General features: G+C 40.5%; 1 long non-coding RNA gene across 1 annotated transcript in view; it reads left to right on the forward strand.

Moving 5' to 3' along the window:
- Positions 1–9056, forward strand: part of LOC310703477 — a 13366-nt gene extending 4310 nt beyond the window's left edge. The window contains exon 3 of the long non-coding RNA XR_014524171.1: positions 6083–9056. This is a non-coding gene — a long non-coding RNA (uncharacterized lncRNA). The remainder of the gene's footprint in view (positions 1–6082) is intronic.
- The last annotated feature ends 829 nt before the right edge of the window (positions 9057–9885 follow it).

A 9885-nucleotide genomic window follows, 5' to 3' on the forward strand; every position in this document is an offset into this window, starting at 1 on the left:
CACAGTGCCACCCTGTGTATGCATTAGTTGGGATCAATGATTGTGGCAAATTACAGGCAACACATTGTCAACATTAAAACTAGACAAAAGACTGAATGCCTACAGTCTTTGAAGGAAAATGGTTTGCATTTCATCATGATGTGGAAAGTGATTGCAAAATCTTTTAGAATTACTTCTGGAGGTGTATTTGTTTTCCTCCTTTCTGGCCACTGGTTTCTAAAAGAATGAAGGGACTATAACAATGCTCCCTACAAATCTTGAAATATTATTTTTGAAGGACAAAGGCTCCATTGCATCTTTTCACTATTTATTACTCTGTAAAGATTTAGTGGTAATAGGTTCCCAGAATATTGGATTGAAAACATTAATTTTAATGGTTATAAAAAGATTAGATTTTTATAAGCAATGGCTTTTCCACCAACATATTAATAGCACAAGCATTCCCACCTCTTTACTGTCTTCTACTCCCCACCAAGGTCAAAGATTACATTTAATTTAATTTTGTTTTAATTATTACCAACTACTTCATTCCCAATTAAGTAAATTGCTACATGGGTTTCTTTTCATCATTACAGTGATAGGAGACCTTTTTTTCACCCCTCTGGAAACAGTTCCTATTATGTAAAAAACAATCAAACACTGGAAACATGTTGCTTAATTGCTGCAGAATGGTGGAAGAACCTAACAGTACCAAAAAGGGGAAAAAAAGAAACTGGTATGAAAACAAAAGCAAAACACAGAGTGGGCGGGAGGGAGATTGGAAGAAGATGCAAATTGTCATAGGCAGGAAAGATGATTTAACTGTATTTTGTCTCAAACCGTTCTGAAAGGTTTTACTTCTCAGCTGCTGTTTGTTGAGTCAGGGGCCGAGTTTGCACCAACATGGCGCAGTCATGCAAAAATAATCCAATCAGACAATCAAGTATCAAGTTTCAGATGGGAACCCTTGAACAAGGTGCAGAAGGAATTAGATTAAAAATGCCCTAAATGAGAAGCATTCCAAAGCCTTAGAAGCCTGCTTGATATATTATTTTCATGAAGGACACACTATGTAATTTCTGGGAAAAGAGACATTAATATAGTTGCCTTGTTGGCACTAATGTGTACATTTCATATGATCAGAAGGATACCTGATCCTGCCTGTGTTTCATCATGTGGAAGCCTATAGGTGAGCAGCTGCTTTCTTATAAAATTCTTTACTCTACTACAGAGGTGGGGAACCTCAGGCCAAGGAGTCAAATGCAGACCTCCAGACCTCTCTTTCTGGCCCTCGGAACCTTTCCCAGGCTTTGAAACACCACTTTTGCTTGAGCCTGGCTCTGGGTGTTTATCAACATGGTCTTCCCCCTGGTTTATATTAGTATACATTGTTAGAAACCATTAAATCTATCACGTATACAGTTTCAGTATTCAGACTGTCTCGCCAGAGTAGTGCATGGACTAGTTATCTCCTGCTTGGACTACTGCAATGTGCTCTACATGGGGCTGCCTTTGAAGGTGACCCAAAACCACAACTAATCCAGAATGCAGCAGCTAGATTGGTGACTGGGAGAGTGGCTGCTGAGACCATATAACACTGGTCCTGAAAGGCCTACATTGGCTCCCAGTACGTTTCTGAGCACAATTCAAAGTGCTGGTGTTGACCTTTAAAGCCCTAAACGGCCTCAGCCCAGTATACCTGAAGGAGCGTCTCCACCCCCATCATTCAGCCTGGACAGGGAACCAGGCAGAGGGCCTTCTCGGTAGCAGTGCCCACCCTGTGGAACGCCCTCCCATCAGATGTCAAGGAAATAAACAACTACCTGACTTTTAGAAGACATTTGAAGACAGTCCTGTTTAGGGAAGTTTTTAATGTTTAATGTTTTATTGTGTTTTTAATATTATGTTGGGAGTCGCCCAGAGTGGCTAGGGAAACCCAGCCAAATGGGCGGGGTATCTATAAATAAATAAACAAATTGCTTTGAATCATAAGCTTATTTTGAAATCATGCCAATAAAATATGCCACCGCCACCATCGAGCATCAGTTTCTTTTGCACAGTATTTTGCTCCGATTCTTTTCCCACTGTAAATGCATTTTGTGACAAAATGAAATGCTGGATTTCCAAGTGATTACTCGCAAGTGAGAAACGCCTTTCCGTACTCAATCCCACAAAGTACCGACAGCTGATGTATGAAAGATGCTCAGCATCCTCAATCCTATTGATATGTCAGTTAAATGTACAAAGCTCCATGTACAAAGCAAAAAAGGCAACCATTTGATAAACACCCTTGTTTCGACCAGAAGCAGCTATTATTCCAGCAAGGACTTAGATGTCATCATAAAGAGGCAATGAAGTTTGAACAGTTTCATTACCTGAGGGCAGACCTATAGCTTGAAAAGGGAGTCTTTGACATCGTTATCAGTGAAATACAGATTCTGAAGTCTCCTGAGACAAATACGGAAGCAGCACAGCAGTTTGTATCCAGATTAGCCCTTGGGGCCGACAGCCAGTGAACACAGGAACATAGGAAGCTGCTTCATGCTGAGTCAGATCATTGATCAATTGAGCTGAATATTGTCTCCTACAATGTAAATGCTACATTAACAGGCAGTGGTTTTCTGGGGTTTTCGAGAGGGGTCTCCCCCAGACCTGGAACCTTCCGCATACAGATAAAGTGTTCTACTAATGAGATACAGCCTTTTCCCCAAAGCCTTTTCCATTTATGGAAGAGGAAGAGGTCCCTTCTTCTTCTTCTTCTTCTTCTTCTTCTTCTTCTTCTTCTTCTTCTTCTTCTTCTTCTTCTTCACTAATTTCTCATTTTCTTTCAGTCTCTTGCACTACCTCCCACACTGTTACAGAAGGTTCCATAACCCTCTGGAGCAGATTTTTAGCGGTACAAGGAACTGCACAGGTTGCAAATCATCTTGTGAGTGTTTTTCTCACAAGACCTCTGAATCCAAGATATATTTTTAAAGGTCTTGATCCAGAGCAAAGTATGAGACACACTTTGATGGACAATCAGTGATCATTGAATCAAATTCCGTTTCTAGCCCGCTTCTGTTTTCATTTTGAAAGCAGTGGTTTTGTTCCTAGAAACTTATTTTAGGTAGATGCAACAGTTTAGGTGTTGGTGTTTTGGGGGTTTCCACCCATGCTTGACAGACTTTCTACTCTGTGGCTGCACTCTAGCTTTTAAGACGGGTAGATGTTGCTGCTTCAGGAAGCATCATTTCCTGTGCTATTTCCCCATCTCCTTTCTCCCAATATTGCCTGTCAAATGGGGTTTGCAAGATCTGAAGCACCACAAAGACCTATAAGCAGAGGTGACAGTGGGCTGAGTTGTTCGCGCCAGGGCAACAATGTCCCTGTCATATCGCCTACAGCTCTCTTGAAAACCCGATCACCTGTCTTCAGCCTCAAGACTGAGCCTGCACGATTGCTAGCCTGTCAAGACACAATGAAATACAAAATGTGGATGGCACCTGAAGAGAAGGGGGAAGGATAGTAATTCTGATGTATTACAGATGACCTAGGATTGAGCTCATGGGAGGCAAGGCATTGCAAGGGCCTTAAAACACTTGAGGCATAGGCCCACGACACAACTTTGCATAGCATTCAGATATGCTAATTTATATGTTATAGGTGAAAATTCAGGCTTATGAAAGCTGCCCTGAAAGCAACTTTTTTTTTATTTAAAAAGCAACAAGGAAACAGCAAGAGATCCAAGGCCCAGTACAAAAAAACAAAAACAAATGGAGGCTTTGATGTCTATCCCATGTGTGATTTTGATCCATTAAATGGAGTAAGTGGTTTTCTAATTAGAAGAAACTTCCCCTTCAGTGGGGATTGTTTGTTTGTTTCTTGTCTGGAGGCTAGTTATGTACAGACTGGTTCCGTTAATTGGAACAGAGTCTTTTGTTTTTCAGGTCAGTCTTGGCTCTTCTTTCTATATAGCTATGCAAGATGAAAATCGTACGTTGCTTTTAATAGCGCACAACCCACGATTATTGTTTACACTTCACACTTTGGTAGAAACATGACTGTACAATGTGGTAGCAAAATCTATGCACTGCATTATTCCGATTCTGCAGCTGTAAGATGATTAATAGTCCATGGTAACGGCTGATGGCAATGTTCCTTTTCCCTACTTGCATCATTAAGTTGCCTGCGAAATGTGGGGAGGAAATAGACAAAGGTTGCAATCCTAAGCACATACCTATTAGGAATTAAGTACCGTTGAATTCAGTGGGGCTTACTTCCAAGTAAGCATCTTGAGGATCAGGTTGGAAGTCTGACATGACACAAATGGTCACCCTGCTTTGAGGCCCCAAGCAGTTGTGCACATCAGACTTGCAAATGATCATTGCAGTGTTACATAAAATGTTGTATTTGTCCACCCATTCCTCGTTTCTTAGACGGTAGTTGATTCCCCTGCAATTGGTGGCTCCGGACAGCAGAACAGGATGCTGCCCAACAGTCCACAACTGTTTTCCACTGTATTCCACTACAAAAGGGAGTTTTCCACTGTATTCCACTACAACTGTATTCCACTACAAAAGGGAATATTCATCATTAAATACTACACTTTAGTTAAAATAAATTTAAAAAATTGTCCAGTAGCACCTTAGAGACCAACTAAGTTTGTTCTGGGTATAAGCTTTCGTGTGCACGCACACTTCTTCAGACACACAAAAGCTTATACCCAGAACAAACTTAGTTGGTCTCTAAGGTTCTACTGGACAATTTTTTAATTTATTCAACTGCCTCAAACCAACACGGCGACCCACCCGAATCTATAGTTTAGTTCCTTTTTCAAACAAGCACACAAATAAAACTACAGACAAAGCTTGGTAGGAAAGCTTGACTTTGAAGGTCCTTTTAAGCATCACATTGATAATCCATAATCACATCAAAATGGGAAGTCCCGGGACCAGATTTATGATGTATAAAAACAGTGTGATGATAATGGCATAGTGAAATGGCAAGTATGATGCGCCATTCTCTTGTGCTTTTTCCAGACCAATGTGTCTATCCCTTCAGAGCATCCAGACTGTTACTCTTGAGTTTCCATAACTGCAAAACCAACCCTTAATTGGACCAGTTCTGGCTTGATTATTATTATTTTTGTCAGAAGATGGTCCCATCATTTCCATCCAATTAAACTATCAGGCTTTAAGATGATTTCATTGCAGTCGAATGTACTGTAAAGGTTTACATCTGAACACTTCAGTTTAACTTACTTAAACTATCTTCTCTCATACCAGATTTTATAAATGTGTTTACCGTTGCTTATGGTGACACTATGAGACACCATTAATTTGCCTGTAGTTTCAGAATGATTTAGAAATATATCGACAAAGCTATCTGCTCTTGGGGAAAAATAAATTATTATGTAATATCCCTGAGATCTTCGGATGAAGGGCAGTATACAAATTTAATTAACAAATTAAATACAGAGTGTGACTTGATCAGGATCTTAATATCTAGATAGAAAACAATATTTTCAGACCAATAAGACCCATGATAAATATAAAATAATATTGTTGGGAGTTAAAGCCATTTAGACTCGTTCTGTTTGATATCTTCTATTAAGCTGCCTTTTATATTTCATTCCTTTTAGCAAACAGCAACACTGACATCCAGTGTCTAGTCAAATTAATAACAGTAGAATAATCCCCATGGTTATTCCAGATACACAATCCATTTCTTTGTGTCTAGCTGGTAATTCAATGGTGAAAACATTAATGTCATCCATACGTGACTATTTAGGTGATTACTGATCAAGGAGTTAGTTTGATAGACAGAAATATATTGAATAAGCTAAATCAGTGGTGTCACAAAATTGATTTCTCTGCCGCCTTTCCAAATGATCAGTCCATTCCATTGCCAAGCAAGTGTGATGATCTTTCTAAGATAAGACATTCCAAAGTCACAGTTTCCTTTCATTGACATAGAAAATATAGGGGGCTTTTCAAATTTCAGGAATTTATTATTGTTCACAGAAGCATTAATATTAATATTAGTTCCAATCCAAATATGAGCATTTAAGGAATGTCTTTTTGTTAAAGTTACCCCTTATCATATTTCAATTTGTCATTAGCAGGTCAAACAATGGCACAAGAAATTCAGCTACTCATTCCAGATGTTTTGGAGCTTCTCATGTTGCCCTCTTCTTCATGGGATATGATGTTAAATCAGACAAGAGGAACCATACAAAGGACAAGTGCAAAGGACCATGTGGATTACAGAAGAGGCAGCTGGCAAGATGCTATCAAGATGTTCTGGACTTTAGGCCCCATCATCCCTGACAATGGACCATGCAAGTTGGGAATGATGGAAATTGGAGTCCAACATCATTTGGAGTGCACCTTATTGTGTATCCATGGAATATAGAGAGAAAGGAACTCAAGAGGGAAAAGCAATGTGAGCAGGGCATATAAAAGCAGGGACATCACTATAGTGGCAAGAACAAAATGTGTCTCTGGTTAAGAAATGAATAAAATCACAAAGATTTCAGGTTCAGTCCCTAGAATCTCTAGGTAGAGCTGGGGAAAACTTCCTGTCTGGAACTCTGGGAACCTTCTGAGCTAGATAGTCCAATTTGGATAAGACAGCTTCTTACGTTCTGTGTGATTTAGTTCGGGGAAATCTATATAAGATTATGAAACTTTACAGACCACTAAAATGGAACGTATCCTTAAACATTTCTTGCCTTGTGGAATATCTTGTATCTGTGTGCGCAACTAGAGTTATTATCAGCTACTGAAAGTGATTGCTGTGCCACTGTTTGCATCCTTGCGTCTGTCATTTTTTAAATATATGTGATTAAAAATATTATTTTTTAAAAACCTGCATCACCCTTGCAAATGCCTTTCAGCCTGGGAAAATGCAGTTATTAATATTCAAAACCCTTTCTGTTGGTTTTGCCATAAAATATACATTATGGCATAATAATAAAGTAATAACCACATGGTTTGCACTAATATTAAATGCTATATTAGTGGAATTTAGGCTACATTTTCCACTGCTGTAAATCAGTTTTGAAAGCATCTGGGTAGGTCTGGAACTATTGCTTTGTTGAGGTATAACGTGTGTGGATAGATCTATTAAATGTACCACAGTTTCATTGCATGTTAGTATATCTGCAAAAGCATGCATTTCTAGGCAGCCATATTTGATAAATGCCTAGTCATCTTGTACAAATGTGATAGAATAAACATTATTGCTTTTCATTGATTTTTTAAAAACAAATGTCATTATGCAAATGGAAGAGCTCCTTCAGTTTGCCAAAGGGACTCCAAACCATTAGAGGCATTCACTGGAGGAAGGTTTTCCCAATCCCCATGTTTCTTCTGTTGTTCCTGTGCCACCCTGCACATTGTTATGAAGGATCTCTTAGTGTCCCAGAGCAGCTTTTCTGGAGGGCACAGAGTTTAAGCCAGTTGTTCCTCAGACGAAAGAAATTCTTCCATTAGCAGAAGTGAGTGGAAGCCTCATTGGAATAGTGTGGTTGGGGGGGGGGGGAATTCATAGAATCGTAGAACTGTAGAGTTGGAAGGGACCTGAGAGGTCATTTTGTCCAACCCCCTGTAATGAAGGAATCTTAGCTAAAGCATCCATGACAGATGGCCATCCAACCGCTGGTGCTGTTCTAATGCACTGGCAGGAGCACTGGATTGGCTCTGCTGGCATGTTTGCACCACACCAGCCTCGCCACTGCTGTTGTCCCTCTCCCTCTCTGTCCTGGTGTGCTGCAGTGATTCAGCCAGAGAGCAGAGAGGTGAGCAGCACAGCCACACCGTTCCATCCACTGCTGGGTACAATATGTCCCAATATATTTATTCTCTGAGGTTGTGGGCTCCAGTTGCCCACTGACGTATCCTCTCCAAAGGAGTGTTGGCTAGATTCCCCATCAGCCGATGCAAATGGAGAAGCCCTCACATCCAGAAGCTTTATTTGTGCATTGAAGTGAAGACCAGTCTCTTGTTTGATGTGACATGGTGTCATTCTCATTCTTCTCGGTGTTGGAATGGATTTATGCTCTGAAGAACAAAATATATCAAAACTTAAAACGAATGGAAAATTCAGCCAAGGCACATATACAGCTGAGTGTTCTCTTGAGTTCAGGTTCAAAGGATGAGCCTTTCGAGGAGACAAAAATTATTCTTCCATCACCCATCTGCAGGATTGCCTTCTGAAACGTTTAGTCCAGAGATATATCCAGTTTTGATCTCTTACTTTTGGTTGATGTTCTGGTAGAAAGCAAAGAGGGGAAAGCTAATGACTCTGCAACATTTGCTATGACAATCTTATCCTTTAAATCTAAATTTAAGAAACCAATCAACACTGTAGGCTGCTTTGCTGCACTTGCTGCTTGTTTTAAGCTTTTAGCTTGTTTTGTTCTTTTTAGTATAATTCCAGGACACCATCTCATTCAAGAATAATAATGTGCCACACGTGTTCCTAAATTTCACTTGAACCAAACTCCAATCTCCCCAAAAGCAGAGGGTTAAATCAGCACATCCCTAAATTGATTTGGTTCTTCCATTTTCCTGGCCAGCAGCGTTCAGTAATCTTGCTATCCTCTGCTTTTATAGGTCAGTGCATGAGAAGCCAGAGCTTCCTTAATCCAGATGCAGCCTCTCTCTGTGGCAATGTTCCTATTGGCCGAGCCGCTTGCCTTTTTATATCTGCTATCATTCTACCCATCTTCTCCTCGGATATCCAGCAAGGATTCTAATTAGTCACAATTGTTTAGAGGCCAATAACACAATTCTTCGGCTGATGATGATAAAAGAAAAAACAGCTCCGTTGACTTAAATGATACCATTGTTCCTTAGACGATGTCCTCGCCTTATACGTCTGAATGCCAGATGGCTACTGAGATAACACAGCTGAGGCCACGAACTGGAGAGGTACTGAAGCAAGTTTCATATGAGGGAAGAATAATGGAAGACAGACTTGCCATATATCGCTTGAGTGGGCTTGGAGGAGGGTGTTTTGTGAGGAGGTCTGTCTCAACCAGATTGTGCACTCTATGCATATTCAAATAAAATAAAAAATTTGTAGTGTTCGTTCTCGCCTCTAAGTTATTGCTCATCAAGAACGCAAATTCGCTTTCCTGTCTTGCTTCACACCAAGGCTGTGGCAAGCTTTGTTTCTTGTTTTTGTTTTGAAATAATTTTTATTAGACATTTAGGACAGACCATATGTGATAGTTTTTAAGCTCTAAGACTCCAGTTGCTCTGGGATGTATATAACCCATTTTCCCTAAGTCATTTCCTCAATCTAAATTGCCCCCCTGAAGCTCTGACCAGACCCACAGTTCTCAGCCTGGTGTCATTTCCTAGATTGTAAGCTCCGGGAGGGCCACAAATCCCTCCCTCCATTTCCGCTTTTGCCTTTTTAGAAAATAGCTTTGTTTGAGGCTAGTTGGGCACCCCTTCCCTGACTACTCCAGTTGTTCACAGAGAGTTGGAATAGGACCTAGTTGATGGGGGTTCAGTTCCCCACTCGGCCTTGGGGCTGGCTGGCTGGTCTCAGGCCAGTAATTCTCTCTCAGCCAAAGTTCCTCACAGGGTTGTTGTGAAGATAAAAGGGCAAAGGACAACTGTGTGTACACCACCTTTGAGTTTATTGGAAGAAAAATGTGTAGCGGCATAAATTATGCTCTGCTTCAATCCCCCTGTCCTTTAATCCTTTATCGCCGATCCTAATTGTATTAGAAGTGGATGTGGTTACTTAACGGTAACGTTAAGCCACTTTGCACATGCTCTGGGATGTTAAAAGGTAAAGGTAAAGGACCCCTGACAGTTAAGTCCAGTCACAAATGACTCTGGGGTTGTGGTGCTCATCTCGCTTTACTGGCCGAGGTAACCGATGTTTGTCCGCAGACAGTTTTTC

Source organism: Podarcis liolepis (assembly GCF_965112155.1).
Source record: "Podarcis liolepis genome assembly, chromosome: 3".
Taxonomy (NCBI): Eukaryota; Metazoa; Chordata; class Lepidosauria; order Squamata; family Lacertidae; genus Podarcis; species Podarcis liolepis.